This window comes from Danio rerio, chromosome 5, assembly GCF_052040795.2.
Source record: "Danio rerio strain M-AB ecotype USA chromosome 5, GRCz13ab, whole genome shotgun sequence".
In the NCBI taxonomy this organism is placed as follows: domain Eukaryota; kingdom Metazoa; phylum Chordata; class Actinopteri; order Cypriniformes; family Danionidae; genus Danio; species Danio rerio.
In genome coordinates, this window is record NC_141025.1 from 11,951,810 (window position 1) to 11,972,712 (window position 20,903).

The window sequence follows — 20,903 nt, forward strand, 5'->3', positions numbered from 1 at the left end:
GATCTGAAAGGAACAATTTTAAATCACAGATTGAAAAAGTTTTTTATTTTTTATTTTTTGAAAAAAGTGTATTTTCTCTTAGCAAGGCTGAATGTATTTGATAAGAAAATAAAAAAAAGTTACACTTGCATTTTATATAAGTATATATATATATATATATATATATATATATATATATATATATATATATATATATATATATATATATATATATTATTATTATTAATATTATTATTATTCAATTTAACCTGGTATATTTGGTAACCAGAGCTTTCTTTCTTTGTTTCTTTCTCTCTTGCTTGCTTTCTTCTTTCTTTGTTTCTTCTTACTTTTAGCAATATATATATTTGTTTATTATTTTCTTGTTTATTCATTTTCATTTTTATTTATTTGCTTGTTTTTTTTATCTTCTTATTTAAATATTGCAGCTTGTATTTTTGTCAAATAAATTTGTCATCGAATAAATTAAGCTTTCAATATTCTTTTACACATTTGTAATAAAAAAGTTAGATTTTTAACTATTTAATATTAAGTTAAAAACGTATTTTTCATAACAATATGTTAAGATTTTTATTCATTTATTTACCTAATAATTTTGGCAACCAGAGTTTGTATTTATTTACTTAATAATTTATTTATATTTAATTGTTTGTTTGTTTATTATACTTTAAGTTATTTATTTAATTATTTATTATACGCTTAGCAATTTATGTATTTTTATTTATTTACTTGATTATTGATTTGCTTGTATATTTATTTAATGCATCTTGTATTTTTGCCAATTAAATTGGTCATTAAATAAAATCAGCTTTCAATAAATTCACAATATTTTACTCATATATATTTTTTTTGTTTTTTAGCTTAGTGTTAAGTTTAAAGTTATATTTGTATTGATATTTTGATATTTTTTCAATATGTTTAGATTTTTATTTTTTATTTATTTATTCATTTTCTGCTTATGTTTTTCGAATAAATTTAGCATCCAAAAACATTTAAACCCTTTTTTAATACGCTAATTAAACATGTTCAAACTTTACACCTCACATGTATTGAGTAAAAATGTGAGTAAAAAAATGGCAGAAGAGCACAGAGGCCTGCGTGTGTTACTATTTTTGCTTTGTAATACATTTACAAGTTTGACACGAAAACACGTTTCTGCTATCTGCAACAGTAACACATGAATGTGAGAACATCTGCCCCGCTGTCAGCCTTTTCTTGTTCCAATACATTTTATTTTCCTCCTTCAGAACCAAGAAGACTTCTGAAAAAGACACAAACACAGCAGGCACACTGCAAAAACCAACACTAATGTGTCACAATACTTTCTTTCCCACTTAAAGCTCTCTTCTTCCTCTATTTTTAAAATGGGATCTTTACAGTCCATTGCTCAGAGTCAATCCTGGCAACAGCAAACTCAAACAAGTGCTCGCTGGAAAAGAAAGCATTGATAAAATGCTAGTTAGAAAGCACTCAGGTCTGACCAGCACTTGTATCCGTCCTTTGGAAACAGAGACTTTCTGAATGCACAGCGGTTATTATTCCACACACAACTCATTCACTAAGCTAAATCAATGCATTATGGGATGCATTAAACACTATCATCAATGAGAGAAATGCAAATGCAGCGCTTCAGCGACATAAGACAGATGTAGCATTAGCTATGCAATACCCCTGTGATTAATATCCATATGTAAAGTGAAAATCTTGCAAGCGTTATAATATTGAATGTCTAATATAAATGTTAGCATTTAATAGTTGCCATTAATATTTAATTCATGCCATTCACAGGTTGATTTCATTGTTGTCTTGAGAGTAATTAAATACGTTTAGCATCATTTAACTTAGAGGGACCCATCGTGCTCCTATTTAAAAGATGTAAAATAATAAGTCCCTAAGGTGTGTATGTTATGTTTCAGGTCAAAATATCTAACAAATAATGTTTTATAACTCTTTAAAACTGCCCCTTTTAGGCTTTGATCCTAATTGTGCCATTTTGGTGACTGTCACTTTAAATTTATATGAGTGTGCTGTTTTCAAAGAAGGGCGGAGCTACAAATGCATATGTGTCAGCATAGTGGCAGATTCAAAAAACAAGACTAATGTCCTAACGTAGAAGAGATCATAACTAGTGGGCGGGGCTTTTCTCCTCTTATGACACATACAAAAAGAGAATGCCAATCAAAGTGTTTATGCAGACAGTTTTTTTAGTGTGATTATAAAATAATAACATTTATATATTTTTTACCAGTATACGCTGGGTTTATTAATCATTTAATGAAACAAAATATTTCATGTTGATATCTGATGCAGGGTTCAACGGTAAGGATTTTTTTCTACTGACCCAATCAGTCTAGTGGTTCGGATTTAGACTTTCCCTGCCAAAATTTGCACTAGCCCCACCCAAAATAAATGTGTGTGTGTGTATATATATATATATATATATATATATATATATATATATATATATATATATATATATATATATATATATATATATATATATATATATATATATATATTTCTCAGCCACATATTTTAAATGTGTCAAAAGCCAAGCATAATTGTATAAATACACTTTTTTTTCAGCATAACTTTTCTTTAAATAAAACTCTGAACTTCAAAGATCTAGACGCACCAGCCAACATCATGAGCATGGTTACTACAAGTTTTGTATTAACATTATTAACAGAAACAAACACCAGTTTAACTGGTGTGCTCACTAGTTAAAGTTTTTTTTTCACAGCACCACAGTATAGCCAACCTAGTGCTGTTTATCTCTGTTTTTTTTCTGATTTTTGATAAAATAAGCTGCAACACAGGATTCATTGACCATTTGCTATTAGAAGAAGAAACAGCAGGGATTATTATGTATAGGACATTGTCAGTCTTTGACAGGGACTTTATCAGTAACTATTACATTTCAAATGGACCAGATTCTTCTTCCTCCAGATCATAACATGTTAGTGTAGTTAAAATTGTTGCCTCATTTTGTGTAGTTTGCAAAATGTGTATTTAGTTGTATGCAACTTGTAATTGTAACTTGTAAGCAGAATGTAATCACTTATCGGTTATAGATCAGTGCTTGTACTGTCTCTCTATGATTAAATCTTTATTGGGCTATTAACATACTGCATCCAAAAACACATTGAAAATGCATTTCTAAACCCTCGATCCTCTGCTGTTTGTCTTTGCTATGGCCACCATCAGCTGCTCCTACACACGCATGGCACTGTAATTTTCAAAATAGTTCAAACCTTTGCCAGTGTGTGGATTAATATTGAATGTGTGTCATTGTTATTACTTGGGGTTAGGGTTAGGAGTAGAGTAAGATGCTGGTGTTTAACTGCATTGTTTTATTGCATTCCTTCATTGGGCTCTCACATATCCTTCCACTATTTACTCTCAGTCTCACGCTTAACCCAGTCGACCAATCACAACAGGCTGGGTCATCGGACCAATCAGCGCAGATTAGCCTCATGCAAAGAAGGGGTTCGGCAACAAATGAATCTCTAAACAAATCATATGGGAGTGGTTGGGATAATTAGGTAAAAATAAATGCATATGATAAGAAAACAAGTGTTTTGCATATCCGATTGTTTTTGGAGACCCCCGAAACCAAAATATAACCTTTCATACTGCAATATAGGGGCTCTTTAACATAAAAACACGTTAAAAATTTGAAAACTGGACTGACAGTTTCAATTTACAATAGCTTCTGTTAAGCTGCTTTGACACAATCTACATTGTAAAAGCGCTAGAGAAATAAAGATGAAAGGAACTGAGTAATACATTTACATCATCTAATGAAATTCATCGATGAAATTGTAAAGTGTGACCAAGTTAAGTAAACAATCAGATACATATAAATAATTACTATTCATTTTGATTTAAAGAAACTGGTATTCATATTCACAGTAAAATAATAATAATACTATATTGAGAACCAAAGATAAAATTGAAATTGCTACACAAGCTTCCACAGAAACAACTGCAGCATCTAACCCAAAAAAACCTTCCCATTATAATCAACAAAGCACTGACATGGTTTAAATAAGAGATGCATTAAACAGAGGCAGCTTTGTTGATTACTAGTCGATTGTTTGCAGGACTCTAGAACTCTTCTCACATTCACTGAACCGCAGGCCTTAAACAGCCACATGTGTAAAATCACTCTGGCAGCTTCAGTGATTATAATTTGACGCAAGTGTAGTTCTGTCTTTGGCTTTTCTTAGTATAACTTGTTCACAATCCGAGGCACAGTTTTGTTTTTCATGCTGCTTAAATTTTTGTCTTGATTTCCTGATGGATCATACAGCAGGAGATAAATTCGGGAACAGGTTTTATATAACCAAACAAAGTCTTAAAATGTTGAGGCTTTCTTTTTTTAAAGTACATTTTACCTTTGGTGAAAATCAAAAGGCAGCCTCAAATACATGTCTAAAACCACTGATTTCCTGCAGACACAAACAACAAATCTTTCATATCATATAATCTCCACTGTTTTTCTATGATGTTCTGTGTTTGTAGATTCTAATTTGTGTAACATTACCAGCACTGATAGATGAACATGGGGTTGGGGTATGTTGACCAATTTGGCATCGTACAATGACTAATGTGAAACTTCACAATGAACAATGGCATTGTCGTTATAGGTATATTAATTATTTATGAATAATGAGTTCATTCATAACAAATTAATTGTTTGTAGCCTACTCTTTTAACTACCTGACCCACATGCTCTTTGTTTTACCCCTAATCAAATCATAAATAAATAAAGATAAGCTAAACACAAATTACCACCAGTCAATAACTTTTTCCGCTGAACTCTGGCATGAATAGGCAGAGTGATCTGTGTCGTTATATAGGCATTGACAAACTTGATTGGTAAAAAAGGTGCACAACCAACAGTATCTGGGGATTTCGCTAAAATTGACCATGTACAAGTGTGAAAGCGAAAGTTTGAAGCCGTGTACTGACGCGGTGACACTCTACCTGATAGATTCAAAAGACCGAAGAAACTAGGGACAAGATTAATTAAATATCACGTTTAACAACTATAGTGAGACGTGATCCAGTGGTACATCCTTGATAAACTGTCCAACGTGCACTGCTCTCAACGTCCAACCTTGTGCTCAAGACTGCTGGAGCTCAGCAACCACGGAAGTTAAAACCGTCACCCAGGAGCACACTAGAGCATCTCCGCTCTCTATGGAGCCGCAGATAGTAGCGCGCTGGGAAAGCATAACCTCATCAGCCCTTTCCTCAAAGGTGCGTGGTGCAACACGGTTAAGCAGAGGTTGGTCCACTTGAGAGTTTTAACTATTGCCCGCGCTTCGCTGTGCCAGAGCAAGACGTGTCCGTGTCGTGTCGAGGGCACACTTAATAAACGAATGCCTCCTGTTCGTTGTGAGTACGCGTTGCCTCTTAAGCACCTGACTCTGCGGAGGAGCCAGGTGACTGGCCCAGTATGATGTCTGGTATACCTGCTTGGTCTACCCTTATGCTGGGGTTTGGTGCCAGCTATGTGTGGTCCACAATGTCGATCCCATATGCTTATTTTAGCCACAGAGTGTTCCCCCTTTTTAGGCAGACCCGTGTCTTCTCTGTCCCGCTAACCAGCTAATTAAATGTAGCACTCCCCCTTAATAGGGCTAGTTTATATGCTCTAAAGCTGCGGTCACATTAGAGTTTGAGCATGCGATATTCTGTCGTACGGCGCTGCGAAAAGGGGCGAGATTAAACAAGCTTATTAGGCATTTAAAAAAGTGAGCGGTTGCTCCATGTTTTGAATTTTAGTCCAGAGATGTCATGTTTTGATCCTTGATTGATCTCACGCAGTCAAGTGATGCGATTTCACAGGTCCGAGTTCACCAAGGTTGAACTTTGCACCGCAGCAACCTGCCAAACTTAACGCATGACCCTGCGTTTCCGGTATGACGCATTTGCGTGCATATAAATGGAAGTCTATGGGAGGAAAAGCCCAGTGTGACCGCAGCTTTATTGCCATCAAATCTCCCTTCTTGGGTAGTAGGTGGCCTCTGCAGCGTCCTCCCCCTTCAGGGAATTGCACGCTTTTCCAACACACTGTCATATTTCTAAAATCCCTAGACTATATTAGTTAGGTAAAAGCACATTTACGACCCCCGATCTGAATTCTAATTATTTTAACTCAAAAATGTCCTGAAGCTGGCTGCCTTAAAATTTTAAGTTGAGTCAATATTTCTTTTTTTTACATCGTACTTGTTTTAAATCTTTATAAGTATCGTTATTCTGTTGAAGACAAAAGAAGACATTTTGAAAAACGTTGGAAACCTATAACCATTGACATCCATGGTATTTGTTTTTTCCTACTATGGAAGTTAATGGTTACAGGTTTTCAGCTTTCTTTGGGATATCTACTTTGATTTTCAACAAAAGAAATAAACAAAAAACGTAAAGGATCAGTCAACGATGACTGATTTTTAGTTTGTGGGTTAGCTATCCCTTTAATCACTTTTTTTTTCTTCTTAATTGTTGTCAGCACCTCTCAGTCTACAGATCCTGGCCTGAAAGTTGGCACAGGTCTGAGATGATATGGTTGAATGGAGGTGAGAGCTAATTAGCATACTCATGTTTTGTGATTAAAATGAGGTCAGGGTGTAGTGTTATAACTAAGCTATTTTAAAACTTGTAGATTTATTTATTTTCACAGTTATTTTCAAATTTAGTTGATTTATTTATTTATTTTATTAAGAAATGTTAGCTCTCTGTAGGGGGCTTTAAAATAGCCACACATCTTAAATCAGTTTTCATTAATTGTCCTTCGGCTTACTTTCCTTTATTTTATCAGAGGTCACCACAGTGGACTGAACAACCAACTTATCCAGCATATGTTCTACACAGCCGATGCCCTTCCAACCACTACCCAGCACTGGGAAACATCCATACACACTCATCAACACTCATACACTGCGGCCAATTTAGCTTATTCAATTCACCTATAGTGCATGTCTTTGGACTGTGGGGGAAATCGGACCACCCAAAGGAAACCCACAGCAACAAGGGGAGAACATGCAAACTAAACAGAGAAATGCCAAATTATTATGCAAAATAATAATTAAAAATTAATCACTTTCTGGCTATCGGATGTTAGGCATGGATATATAATTTGATCTTGATTTTTCGAAAGTATTGCAGCGCTTTGTAAACGTTTATTATTACCATTTGATGAGTCTCTCTATACAGTTTGATTTCAAACTTTTAGGACATCCCCGCTTTTTTATTGCCATAATACAAAATCTAATAGTCTATTCAGTAAGTATCAACTGTGTATCCACCTAACTTCTGCACAATACAACTAAAGCTGCGGTCACACTGGGCTTTGCTCCCCATTGACTTCCATTTATACGCACGCAAATGCGTCAGACCGGAAACGCAAGGTTATGCGTTAAGTTTCGCAGGTTGCTGCGGTGCAGTTCAAAAACTTGGTGAACTCTGACCTGTGAAATTGAAATAGGCTTTCAGCGGTGCTTCTGACTGAGCCAAGCCGAGTTTGATGAACTGTTGTCGGTGAAGGCTGGAGGATTTCCCTGGGAACACCGACAACAGGTTCTACGTCACAATTACGCCCCCACAAGAGCAAGCTTCTGATTGGTTAACGCGGCGCGAATGTACGCTGAAGTTCAGATTTTCGAATTCGAGAGATTCAAACGCGCAAACCGCTCAATTCGCCCCGCGCCATTTGCGTCATTCGCGCCGCGCCATTCGCGCGTATCGCGCCACAGGATGTCTATTCGCGCGTTTGCATTGACTTAACATGTAAATCACTCGCGCTTGACGCGTGTTTTGCGTCTGGTGTGAACGCAGCATTATAAGCTTGTTTAATACCGCCCCTTTTTGCAGCACCTTACGACAGAATTTCACTCACACAAACTCTAGTGTGACTGCAGCTTGATGTTCCCAACCCCATTTATAAGGCAAGAAATCCCACTTATTAAACCTGACAGGGCACATCTGTGAAGTGAAGACCATTTCAGGTGACTACCTCTTGAAGCTCATCAAGAGAATGCCAAGAGTGTACAAAGCAGTATACAAAGCAAAAGGTGGCTACTTTGAAGCTAGAATTTGACATATTTTCAGTTGTTGCACACTTTTTTGTTATGTATATAATTCCACATGCATGTGTTCATTTATAGTTTTGATGCCTTCAGTGTGAATCTACAATTTTCATAGTCATGAAAATAAAGAAAACTCTTTGAATGACAAGGTGTGTCCAAACTTTTGATCTGTACAGTATATCCTGTAGTTGCTACTGTTGCACTCCTAGTTAGACATCAACTGCATTTCGTTGCCTTCTACTTGTACATGTGTTATGACAATAAAGTTGAATCCAATCTAATCTAACAGACAAAAAAGGTCAAACAAGCCAGTAGAACAAAGTACCACAAAGCAAACAGAAAACAAACAGTACTCACACATCTCAGGCCCCGTTTACACGAGTGCGTTTTAGTTTTAAAACGATGTTTTAGATCAAAAATGATCCGCATCCACACTATCGTTTCACCTAGCGTCTCTGAACATTTCTCCGTCCACACTACGCCACCAAAAACGTATATCACGTGACCATTCGCGCACTCTGGGCATGCGCGTTCTAGTAAAAACAAAAAGCATGCGTCTCTCTCGGCATTTGGTTATTGTTAATCAACAAACGCCGGTTAAACAGTAAACGTGATGGCAAAGAAAGCAAGAGAGGTATTTTTGTGGACAGACGACGAGGTCGAGATGTTATTAAACGTAACAAACGAATAACTGCACAATGGCGCCTAAAACAGACAATAGTGCAAACAACGCTCCCATTTCTGTGTCCATGTTGTTGTTTACAGTACTGTCTTCCGGTAGCATTAAAGCCATGTGTTATAGTCATGTGATAGGGACTTGATGAATAAGAGAAGGATACGCAATGACACAAAAGCCCCAATCAGGTAGCGAATCTCAGCAGTCCCGCCTCCGTTTTCAGATGTCTCCGTTTTTCATCATCCACACTAAAACGGAGCAGCAGTGTTTCAGAATGAAAACGGCCTCTCCAGCAGTTTCGAAACGCTCCGTTTACGGCGCTCGAGAACTCTGGCGTAGTGTGGACGGATGGCATAACCGTAGCAATACTTATGCGTTTTAAAACGAAAACGCATTAGTGTAAACGGGGCCTCAGTAGTCACAAACTTTAACACATACAATGCACTGTCCAACATACAAAGAACACAAAGCAAGTGACCAAAGCAAGATGGGTGCCAATGTAACAGGTATTAAATTTATTTATGTTTTCGTTATAAATTCACGCAAAATCTTTGTTTTGTTGGTCATTAATATGTAAGAAATAAAGAGAAAATGTTTTATTTTTGTTTTGACGCGTCGGCGCGATGACGTCATTGACGTGCGTTGCCGCGATGACGTCAGTGACATAGCGCGCGCTTTGCTTCAGTCTGTCGGAGGACAGAGCAGAGCGAGCAGTAGCAGGCGTAAGAGGAGTTTTAAGAGAAGACTAACTGCATGTTCTCTGTTTGTGCAGCACTTAAATAAATGAGACCGCTGAACCTGCAGGCAGACTCCAGCTCTTTACTTTACACAACACAACACAACGCAGAGGGGTAGTCGAGCCGTTAAGACCGGCCCCGGCTACACCAAGGAAGTTATAACACTTTAAACTATTAAAAATGTTAATAAGTCACTTTTTTTCAACCTTTCAAGATTAAAAGTTGTCAGAAAAAAAAACCAAAGTCTCATAATGCAATTCAAAAGCAAAAAGAAAAGGTAAAAAATAAAAACATGAATCACAAAATACTGAAAACTGCTAATTTACAGATATTTTTAGAGCGTGGAAGGTGTTAATTGAAATATGACTCATTCAATCAAAAATGGATTGTTTTCTTATTAAATCTTCTATTTTACTCTGAATTTTGAGATTGAGTTGGGTCGCAAGCACCACTTTACAAACCTCTGTTCACTCCTACAATTGTCTGAAAAAAGGGGGGTTATATGAATATTTCAGAAAAATCAAAAAATAAATCATTCACTGCGATTACAGTCTGGTTGGCATTTTGTGGCTTATTACTTGTGTTTGATTTGTATCTTTTCCACATGAAGGCTCATCCGTCATGATGACATTTGCATGCACTGTTACAAAGATGTTACCAAAAAAAAAAGGAAAGAATGTAAAATGTTATTCCCAGAGTCACGACAAAACCGTCAGTGTTGAGGTTGAAAATCTCCTAATTCCCTAATTAAAAGCTTTGAACACAACAGTCTCTTGCACATGATTATGAGGATACAATCAGGGAATTTGAGGATGCTCAAAGTAAAGTTGCACTGGTGAACGCTTGAAAGCAAATTGCTCCTTTCTCTGATGTGCTGTCTTTAACTGGAGCCATGCAAATGAATCAAACATTTCACTGTGTGCTTTGCAAAAAAGCACACATTTTGTAGAAATTGTCTTTGCTCAGAGGTTTTAGAAGCTTTAGAAGAATTCTCAACTTACTGATACTTTCCCCTATTGCTTTTTCTAGATCACAGCTAAAAAAAACAAAGGTCTAGCAACAATTTTAATATATATTTTACACATTCAGTGTTATATGGATCTCCATAGAAATGCAACAGAAACTGGTCATTTTCCATGTTTCAAGGTATGAATATTTGGATCACAAATCAATGGAATCAAAATAGACATATGATCACAAACATGTATATGCATTAGCTTTTTACAGCGTAATACTCATTACTCACGAGTACTTTAGAAAGGGCTAATGTTCACTCTTACTTTGAGTAATATTTACAAAAGACACTTTTACTCTACTTGCACAACATTTTTAGGCAAGTAATGGTACTTTTACTTGAGTATGATTGTTCAGTACTCTTTTCACCACTTCTTGAGATACGTATACTACACCCTCTTTTGTGTCCCTGTCAGAACAGCAAATTGGTGATGTTTACATCTATCTTTTGTATATTCCTCAGCTATTTAGGGATTGGTGATAGCGTTATAGTGCGTAAGTGTCAGCTTTTATCTGGTGTCAGTTTGTTTTACTTAGAGTACACTCAGGGGTGTCCAAACTTGATCCTGGAGGCCCATGCTGCGTCCGAAACCGCATACTTCCATACTATATAGTACGCTAAAATCAGTATGCGAGCCGAGTAGGATATCCGAATTCATAGAATTCGAAAATCAGTAGGCGAGAAGTACCCGGTTGACTTACTTCTTCCGGCGAGATTCTGAAGTGTGCATTCCATGCACGCTGCGCTATCCCACAATGCCCTGTGAAAGAATTCATGAATGGAAGTGAGGCGACGCAACTGACGCAGGTAGGTCACGTGACCATGACAAAATGGCGGATGTAGTACGTCCGAATTCCATTCATACTTTTCACATTCATACTGTATAGAGCGTACTTTTTTACCGGCCGAGTAGTACGTTTAAATTCAAATGCAGTACCTACTGAGTAGTAGGCGGTGTCCTACATGTTTTAGTTCCAACCTCAATTAAGCACACCTGAACCAGCTAATCAAGCTCTTACTAGATATACTATAAACCTCTAGACAGGTGTGTTGAAGCAAGCTAGAGCTAAACTATGCAGGACACCAGCCCTCCAGGACTGAGTTTGGACATCCCTGGCCTAGACTAATATTCGCCTGTAAGGAAAATAAACACTGTAAAAACATTTAGTTGTTTCAACTTAAAAAAAAGGTAAGTGTCTATGCTTCCTTAAAACTAATTCACTTTAATATTTGAGTTGTCTTAACTCAGGTTAAAGTTGACAGGACTTGACAATACAAGTGTAGTAGCGTCAGGGCCATGCCCACTTGGGGCCCCTGCAAGGGGGGAGAAAAAAGACACTTTCGGACTGTCTTTTCAGGCTAAGTGCAAATAGCGCACCTAGTTGGAATAAGCTATATTCACGGTTTACGCCCATCAATTACTGATTGACAGAGACAACATGAGTAAAGAGCAAATCATCATAACAGCGTGAGTGGTGTACTTCATAAAGCGCACGGCATCATCTTTTGACGCGATTGATCAAACCGGTTCGAATCCACCAGCTGCTAAACTCGTGCTACTTTTTTCTCCCTATTACATATCAGATTGGAAATATATTCATTTTTACTAGGAATGTAACATTTTTTAAAAAATAATGCAAATGTGATAAAGTCACAAGTGCCTTGTGGGTATTTAATAATGTTTAGCCCTAATAAAAGTGCCTCCCTCTCTGTAAAAACTACCGTCAGACAACTGTATTTTCTCTGAGCAAAAAAATCGCTTTTACATATAACTATAATTATTATTGTTATATTTAAATTTTCTTTCTTTAACTAAACAGAATGCTGTAATTGGTCAAGCGCGGAAACACCAGTTTTGAAATAACCCACGCTTAACTGAGCGGACTGTAACGTTATTTGTCATAGATCAAAACTGAGTGAACAAGTGGATTTAGCAAATGTGAGAAAAGGGGAGAGGAGGCATCTTTATTGAGGCATGTTACATACACACCTTCTTCAAACAGACCCATGATCAGGAAAATTAGAGTATAGAAGAAGGCGTTAGATGAGTAAGCTAGCATTAACCAGGTGGAGGAGGCTAACACCAGAACAGCAAGGACTGGATTCAGACAGAAGAGAGAGAGAGAGAGAGAGAGAGAGAGAGAGAGAGAGAGAGAGAGAAAGAGAGAGAGAGAGGCCCTGGAGAGGAGAGAGACGGGAGAGGAGAAGAGGTGTGTGTGATTTCGGATACTTTCAGGTTTATAATCAAGTTGATCTATGCTGCTTGTCTAATCTTCATCACGAGAAGAGTAGCGAAAATACAGGGAGAGGAGGAGAGAGACAGTAAATCATTAATAAGTGTGTGTATTATGAAAGACTCAGATTCATAGAACTGGATTGGTGAGGCATTGTGTTATATGCCATGCCAATAATATGCTTTATACATTTGTAAAGCTATACATTAAAAATACCCTTAAAAATTATACATATTTATTAGTACTATATTATATATAGTACTGTTTCAGTGCACTTGAACAAGTATACTAAAAATCAATTTTCACTAGTTTTATTAGTATTTTTATTCAATGCTTTGAAAAACTAAGTTAAATCTTTGTAGACTATAAATACATATGTACTATATATCCTTTATTTAAATATGTGGGCAACAAATTAAAGACTCATTTTATTTAAAAATTATTATATCATTCTTATTTTTTTAATTCAACAATAGGGGTGCGGCCAGGTAGGGGGCCTTGCAAGACAATGTGCCCAGGGGCCCATGTGTTTTTAATCCGGGTCTGAATAGCGTGATCTAGTTAACTTAAATATATAAGTTGTTGTAATGTAATTAAGAATGATGCTAATAGGACTTTATAATTCAAGTGTAATGAACATGGTTTAAGCTTAGTGAACTTAAATATTCAAGTTGACTCTCTCTCTCTCTCTCTCTCTCTCTCTCTCACACACACACACCATGTACAAATTTTGTTTATTCAATTTACTTTCAGATGTCACTACTTCAAAATGTTTCCTTTACCGCCGTTCTTAACGCCAATGGAGGTACCTACGTGCGCCAGAAGCTTTTGGCCCCTGGGTGGCGGTTTAAGCATAGATTTTTAGCTTTGCCTTATTACAATAGAACAGTACTTCATGCAGGCCCGGCGCCAGGATGTCATTACTGAAGGGGCATTTTATTCTCATAGGGGGGCGCTAGACATTACAATTCAGGCGGTTTATTATTCATTTGCATTTAATATCAATTGCATTTCGCATTTGATATCAATCAATTGGCTTTATTTTTATTTTATTATTTATTTCTTTTTTTATTTCTTTTTTTATTGATGTCATAACATTTCTAAAGGAGCTGTTGACATAGGGTTGAACCAGATTTTGTAAAACCCCAAATCCAATACAAAAAAAATAAATAATAATAATAATAAAATAATCTGAAAAATTAGTTAATGACAATGTGATGACACAAAGAGAAAGGCTTTTTGGTTTTGGCAACTTAAATATCCCTCTCATGTGGTGAATGAAGTCACAAGCATTGCTCAGGAGTGATTTTATCAGACTTCAACAGAGTGTAAAAATCTTGATTCTGTGGGTCTCGTCTTTCAAATCTGAGCTTTATTTTGTATTTTCTATTAGATTTAGGTCAGGTGATTGGCTGGGCCATTCTACAGCTTGACTGTCTTTCTCTAAAAGCATTTGAGATTGTCCTTGGCTGTGTTTTGGATCATTGTCTTGCTGAAATGTCCACCCTGGTTTCATCTTCATCATCCTGATAATTTAGATGTTGGACCAAAGCAGCTAATATTCATTTACAATGAGGATTGCTGAAGAACTACTGAAAGATTTCAGATGCTACCTGGGCTTTCACTGAATTTCTACACCTCCCTTTCTACATGTGTCCAATACTTTTACCCTCATTTAATTTTATTACACATAACTTAATGAGTTACTTAACTTAATGAGTAACTTAATGAGTTAACAAATTATTTTTTGTTTTCTTATATGTATTTTGTTGGTTATTACCAACATCTGGTTAAAATTTCAAGTCAACAGCACCTTCAGAAATATGTTTTCTTAGAAAAACGATGACGTTCAATACTTTTACTAATAATTTCACTGTATGCAGCGACACTTTTCCCCACCCTTTATTCATACGCTCATGATGGAAACAGCAATAATACCCACACATGGAAAATGCCTCCATAACTGCATGACAGTCCCGGCTGACCTTTAACTAACAGGAGGAGAATCAGTGCATGCGTGTCTACCAGATGAGGCGGCAGATTATGGATTCGCCACAAGCAAATATTCATGTTTATGTAGTCATACATAACAATCAATGAACTCGCAGGCACACCGAGCAAATTGCAAACATTCATATGGGTTCAGGGGGTGTAATACAGCAGGTAATTTAAGAAAGAATTGAACCGGGATGTAGGTCATGCTTGTTATTGGGAAAATAATTTACAACTACATTGTTTATGGACCGCAGCTGTGGCACGCTGTCGATTTCAATAGACAGTACAATGCAATTTGTCTCTTTCTTGGTTTAAAATAATGAACGGGAAAATTTAACACGTTATTAATACATCAATGCATAGACAGAGTTATAGACTAAGCAAAATCGTGATTTTGAGGCACAGCAGCCACACACATACATTTTAAGTGTATGAAAACCCTTTCTCTGTTCATTTATGATGAAATCTATTGAAATAGCTATAGACTGTAATACGTACATGTAAAGGGATAGTTCATATGAAGCCACTAAAGGGATAGAAATTGGGAGGAAATATTAGTTTTTAAATAAAAAAAAAACTGAGCTCCAGTAAAGCTCAATGTTGTGCTTTGTTGGGATTGTTGTGTTAAATAAAGGCTTGACTGGTTGACTGCCTTATTTTAAGCTTTAATATTAAGCTGAAAGATTCAGTTTCTGGCAGGATGAGCTGCTTTGTGATTTTCAGGTAAAGTATAATAGACCCCTATCTCGATATATTGGCTGTTTATTAATATTTATCTTGATATATTCTAGATCACTAATCCTACTCAATTCCTAAAACCAACAACTACCTTAATAACTATTATTATGATATTAAATAATACTCTATTGAGTTTAAAGTCTTATAATGGGTTGGCAATGGCGTGAATTGTACCTTAAAATAAAGTGTTACTGATAAAGAAAATATGGCAACACTTTACGGTAAAGTGCAGGAACTCATGTGTGAATTATGCATTTATTCATTCATTAGTATGTCATGAACTATCAGGAATTAACTTGAGTTCAGTGTATTTTATTTATAACATGAGTTAGTAGATGTACAACACATTAAGGAAGACATTAATTAAGATATGTAGATATCTAATTAATCTTAGTTTTTGGATTTAAATAGAATAATATTGCTTACACCACTGGCAGATTTTGTCTGTTTTAAGGTAAAACTCACTTAATTTTGACAGATTATTTCTGAAAACAAGGCAATACTTTTAGTTTTTTTTTTTAGAAAATGCTTCTTGATCTAAGAAGTTTTAGATGTGTAGACTAGAAACAAGACAATAACTCGAAGTTAAAAAAGCAGTGTAATGCTTAGATAATAAGGCCTGATATATTTATAGGTAAAAATAGATGTCATGTATGTGCTGTGATTGGTCAGTGTTGTTAGGGTTTGTTTACTATAAAAAAAAGACATGGACTAGCTTGATACATCATAATTATTGAAAAAGCATTACTCTAACATCAGTGTTCTTTCCTGCTATGCATTCATGAGGTAATCTTGCATTTTGCCAAATCTTTTAATAAGTCACCTATATAATTTTGTCACACTTTACTTTATGTTGCAATTCTTGCAATTAACAAACCATTAACTAAGATTTTTAACTCACTAAAAAGTCATTTGAGTTTGGCATTAGGTAGTAGGATTAGGGAGAATGAATGCAAATATTTTCTGGGAGACACAATATGTTTGTACACAATGCAAGAGATTGTTATTTCATATGGTCAAACATGAAAAAAATATTGCTTTAGGATACTTTAAGATCTCTTTATGGGTTTTTAATGATATAAGGGGCAAGTAAACGATGACAGGACATTCATTTTTCAGATAAGCCATCATTTAGACGACAACAAAATACTCCTTTTAAATCATTCAACAAAGATAAAGTCATGAAAGAGACATGGTGTTAGACATCCAGCGAACCAGTTTGACCTCAGCACACAGAACGCATCGTAAACAGTGAAATACTGCCAACCGGAATCAGCGTCTCTATCCCTGTCCTTATGCTGTATATCTCTCTGTATAAGCAGTGATCCCTCACTGGATCTCAAAGTGAGGGATTTGCCACAGAGCAGAGACAGATGTGCCATGCCCCGTCCTCTCTTACCACAGTCTATTCGTTTAGCAGGATTACAGCCTGTCATCTCCGGGGGGCCGAGGCTCTCTTAAAGGGCTGGTGCACCCAAAGGACCCATTCACATAACCAGCTTGTCCTCGAATGGACTCCCACTGCACTTGGGACCTGGTTACCTGGTTGGGACATCAATTCTCTCCCAGCCAGGGATGTGTTTCCCAAACAACGATGTAACTTGTGGCTAAACTATTATAGTATGATGCATTGTTTGGGAAATGAATGATGTTGTGACAAGTGCTTGATCGCAGATCTATTATTTGAAGCTAGTTTGTTAAATTGTAAAACATCTGTAATGATGTAAGGATGTTAGATATGTAGATGAAGTCACATACATTGCTCAGGTGTGATTTTATTAGACTTCAACAGAGTGTAAAAATCTTGATGATTCTGTGGGTCTCGTCTATCAAATCTGGACTTTGTTTAGTATTTTCTATCGGTTTTACATCAGGTGATTGGCTAGGCCATTCTACAGCTTGATTGTCTTAAATTGTAAAACATCTGTAATGATGCTCTAAATGTATTATTATTGATGTTGCTTTAATGCGTAGGTAAACGGCACACAAAGGGACTATATTTCTTCTACAAACATTATTGAGAGTACTCTACTCCAGGGGTGTCCAAACTCAGTTTTGAAGGGCTGGTGTACTGTAGATTTTAGCTAAAACTTGCTAAAATCTGCAAGGATGCTTCTAGAAAGTCTAGTAAGAGCTTGATAAACTCTGATTAGGGTTGGAACTAAGCTTTGCATTACATCCGCTCTCCAGGACACTTCTGCACTATTCTAAAACTAAAAGCCACTTACAATAGCTAACATGTAGGCTAATCTCATGTATAAATCAAATATAATAAAATAATGGAAAATTCATTCATTTTCTTGTCGGCTTAGTCGCTTTATTAATCCAGGGTTGACACAGCAGAATGAACCGCCAACTTATTCAGCATATGTATTACACAGCGGATGCCCTTCCAGCTGCAACCGATCTCTGGGAAACATCCATACACACTCATTCACATTCATACACTACGGACAATTTTAGCTTACCCGATTCACCTGTACCGCATGTCTTTGGACTTTGGGTGAAACCGGAGCTCCCGGAGGAAACCCACACGAATGCAGGAAGAACATGCAAACTCCACACAGAAACGCCAACTGACCCAGCTGAGGCTCGAACCTGCGATCTTCTTGCTGTGAGGTGACAACACTGCGCCACTGCGTCGCCCTAATGGAAAATTATTTTCATTTATTTGGTGCATATATCTGCATTTATATTAAGAAATTAATATTACTATTATTTTTTTTCAGTAGACAATTGTTTTAATACTATTATTATTATCATTATTACTATTTCAAAGACCTATTTATACAACTTTCATGCACTCAAACATCACACTTTCAAAACTATCTGTTAAATAAAAGTTTCTCCATTTTGTTATTCTCAAGTGTTTTCATTTATTTATGGTTGTGAATTGCATTATGGAAACTTGATCTCTGCTATGTCAGCTTTTGATGTTGAACTGTATAGTTTAACAAGGTGACTTTATTTACATTTTAGTCGATTGAAATAGTATAACGCATAACAAAATATATGGAGTAATAAGTCAGAAAAAAAAAATAACAGAAAATGTACTGGCGGCTTATTACAAGGTTTTTGTAATGTAATATACAACACCAACCCAGACAATATATCTCTTTAAACTATTGAAAATGTTAATAAAAGTCACCCTTTTCAAAGTTTACTGTTGTTGGAAGAAAAATTAAGGTTCCATGATGCAATTCAAAAGCATAAATAAATAGGAAATAATAAAAATAAAAAAAGTTCTACAAAAACATGAATTACAAAATATGAAAAACCTTGCATATACAGTACAGATACATTTTTAAATTATACAAATTAAAACTACACCCATATATATATATATATATATATATATATATATATATATATATATATATATATATATATATATATATATATATATATAGTGACAACAGATAGTAGAAAATAGAAAGTCCTATTTGTTTTATTTCGGCTAGAATAAAACATTTTTAAAGCCATTTTAAGGTCAATATTATTTGCCCCTTTCAGCGATTTTTGTTTTTGATAGTCTGCAGAACAAACCATCATTATACAATGACTTGCCTAATTACCCTAACCTGCCTAGTTAACCTAATTAACCTACACTGTTAAAAATTGTCCCGTTAAAAAACAGTAAAATACTGGCAGCTGCAGTTGCCAGCAATGTACTGTTATTTTACAGTATGTTGCTGTAAAAATACATGGACTACATTGATTTACACAATACTCAAGTGAACTCATTTTGCTCACTGAAAGCAACTGCCTCAACTTGGTCAACTGCTGAATGAGTTTATGAAGTAATGTGTTATATATGCTTAGAAGCATACTTATAATGATAACTTATTTTAGTTAAATAGAAAAGTTTGGTTTAACTCTAATGTCTTATTTTTCACAACAGCACACATACATGTAAATCTGGAATCAACAGAGAGATTCTGACTGCATCAGCAACTAAACAGCCGCTATCTTTAAATAGAGAAACATGCAGAATAACATCAGCAGTTCATTGTTCATCTTTAACTCATACACTGGCTCTACTCTCCTCCACAACGGTGACAGACAGAAGAAATTAGCTTCAGGTTTTACAGTAAAATACTGTTTTTTCCTTGATTTAACAGTAATCTACTGGCAGCTGTGGTTGCCAGCAATATACTGTTTTTTTACAGTCTATTTCCGTAGTGTAAATTAACAGTATATTACTGTTAAAATACATTTTTACACTGTGTTTTTACCTCTCACACCTTTAACCCTTTAAACCCCAGAGCATATACTTCAGTTTTTATTGAAGTGTCCACACTACTGAGTGTTCAAGAAACATGTAGCAAAGCTGAAGTAAATTCATTAATTAACTGACTAATTAAATGATAATTGAGGATTAACAATGAACAAATGAAGAAATACTGAAGGGAAAAAACAAGAACAGAACATACAAAACTTTAGTCACAGCTTTATAATGGAATAACCTGAAGAACAACAAATGATTTAATAATTTAAATGATCAGCGGATGATTAAACAACTCTACAAACATCATCACCAGCTACACTTATTACTTAATACATGTATTTTGTATAACATCTACTAAAGTTCTTCTTGAGAGAAAGGTTAACATTTTACGTCACCATCATGGAGAACAGAGTTTGCTTTAGTTGGGCTCTTAGCCCTGTCATTTTTAACATTTATATATCTTGGCTGCTGCAATTGTTAAGAACTTTGTTTAAAAAGCTCCTTTGTTGTGGCAAGTCAGCCAAAAACCTAAATAAGATCTGGTGATGTTCATGTTGCCATTAAATGGCAGAGTCTGTTCTCATTTAGTATAATAAAATTTACTGCTCCTATTTAATGTTAAATCTATTGTTTTACATTATATGTATATATATGGCAATGATTTCTGGAAGGTTTTAAGAATTTCTTGGACAATAACACTGCTCTATGATGTAAATTGCACTCAAAGAGACATCAATAATCAGCATATGAACCTCAATAATGGTGACAACTAACAAAATTAACAGTTTAACTCACAAACAGGCAACTGAAAGTCTAAACATAAACAACAGCAGAATCAAACACAAATAAAGAAAAGTGTGAGACCATTATACAACATTTATTTATACCGCAATGCATGCTGGGATATTTGTACAGTGCCACTCCCAGCATGCATTGCAGCATGAAACATTTGAGATGTTACCATTGTTGAGATACAAGGTCAGATTCATGAGGTCTGAGTGTGTATTTGTCATAACTGAACTGTTTTTGTATGTTATTTCTTAACTGTTAAGTAATTACGGAGATATCTTTTCTGTTTCCACTTCTCATTAATTAAATTAATACCTGCAACTAAGCATAAAATCTATTGCATGAGGCCCTTCTTCCAGATTTATAACAAAACATTTATCAGAACTAATTTCAGA

The 20,903-nt window shown here is 35.6% G+C and overlaps 2 long non-coding RNA genes across 5 annotated transcripts in view; one reads left to right on the forward strand and one right to left on the reverse strand.

Annotated features, from left to right (window-relative positions):
* Nucleotides 1-20,903, forward strand: part of LOC137495558 (uncharacterized) — a 386,993-nt gene that overhangs the window by 358,743 nt on the left and 7,347 nt on the right. The gene's annotated exons all lie outside the window — the stretch shown is intronic.
* The window catches only part of LOC141385758 (uncharacterized), a 68,770-nt gene that overhangs the window by 6,327 nt on the left and 41,540 nt on the right, over nt 1-20,903 (reverse strand). For 2 of the 4 annotated variants that reach the window (XR_015490941.1, XR_015490940.1), the window contains exon 3: nt 17,960-18,137. The exons of the other annotated variants lie outside the window; for them this stretch is intronic. This is a non-coding gene — a long non-coding RNA (uncharacterized LOC141385758). The remainder of the gene's footprint in view (nt 1-17,959; nt 18,138-20,903) is intronic. 4 annotated transcript variants of the gene reach the window in all.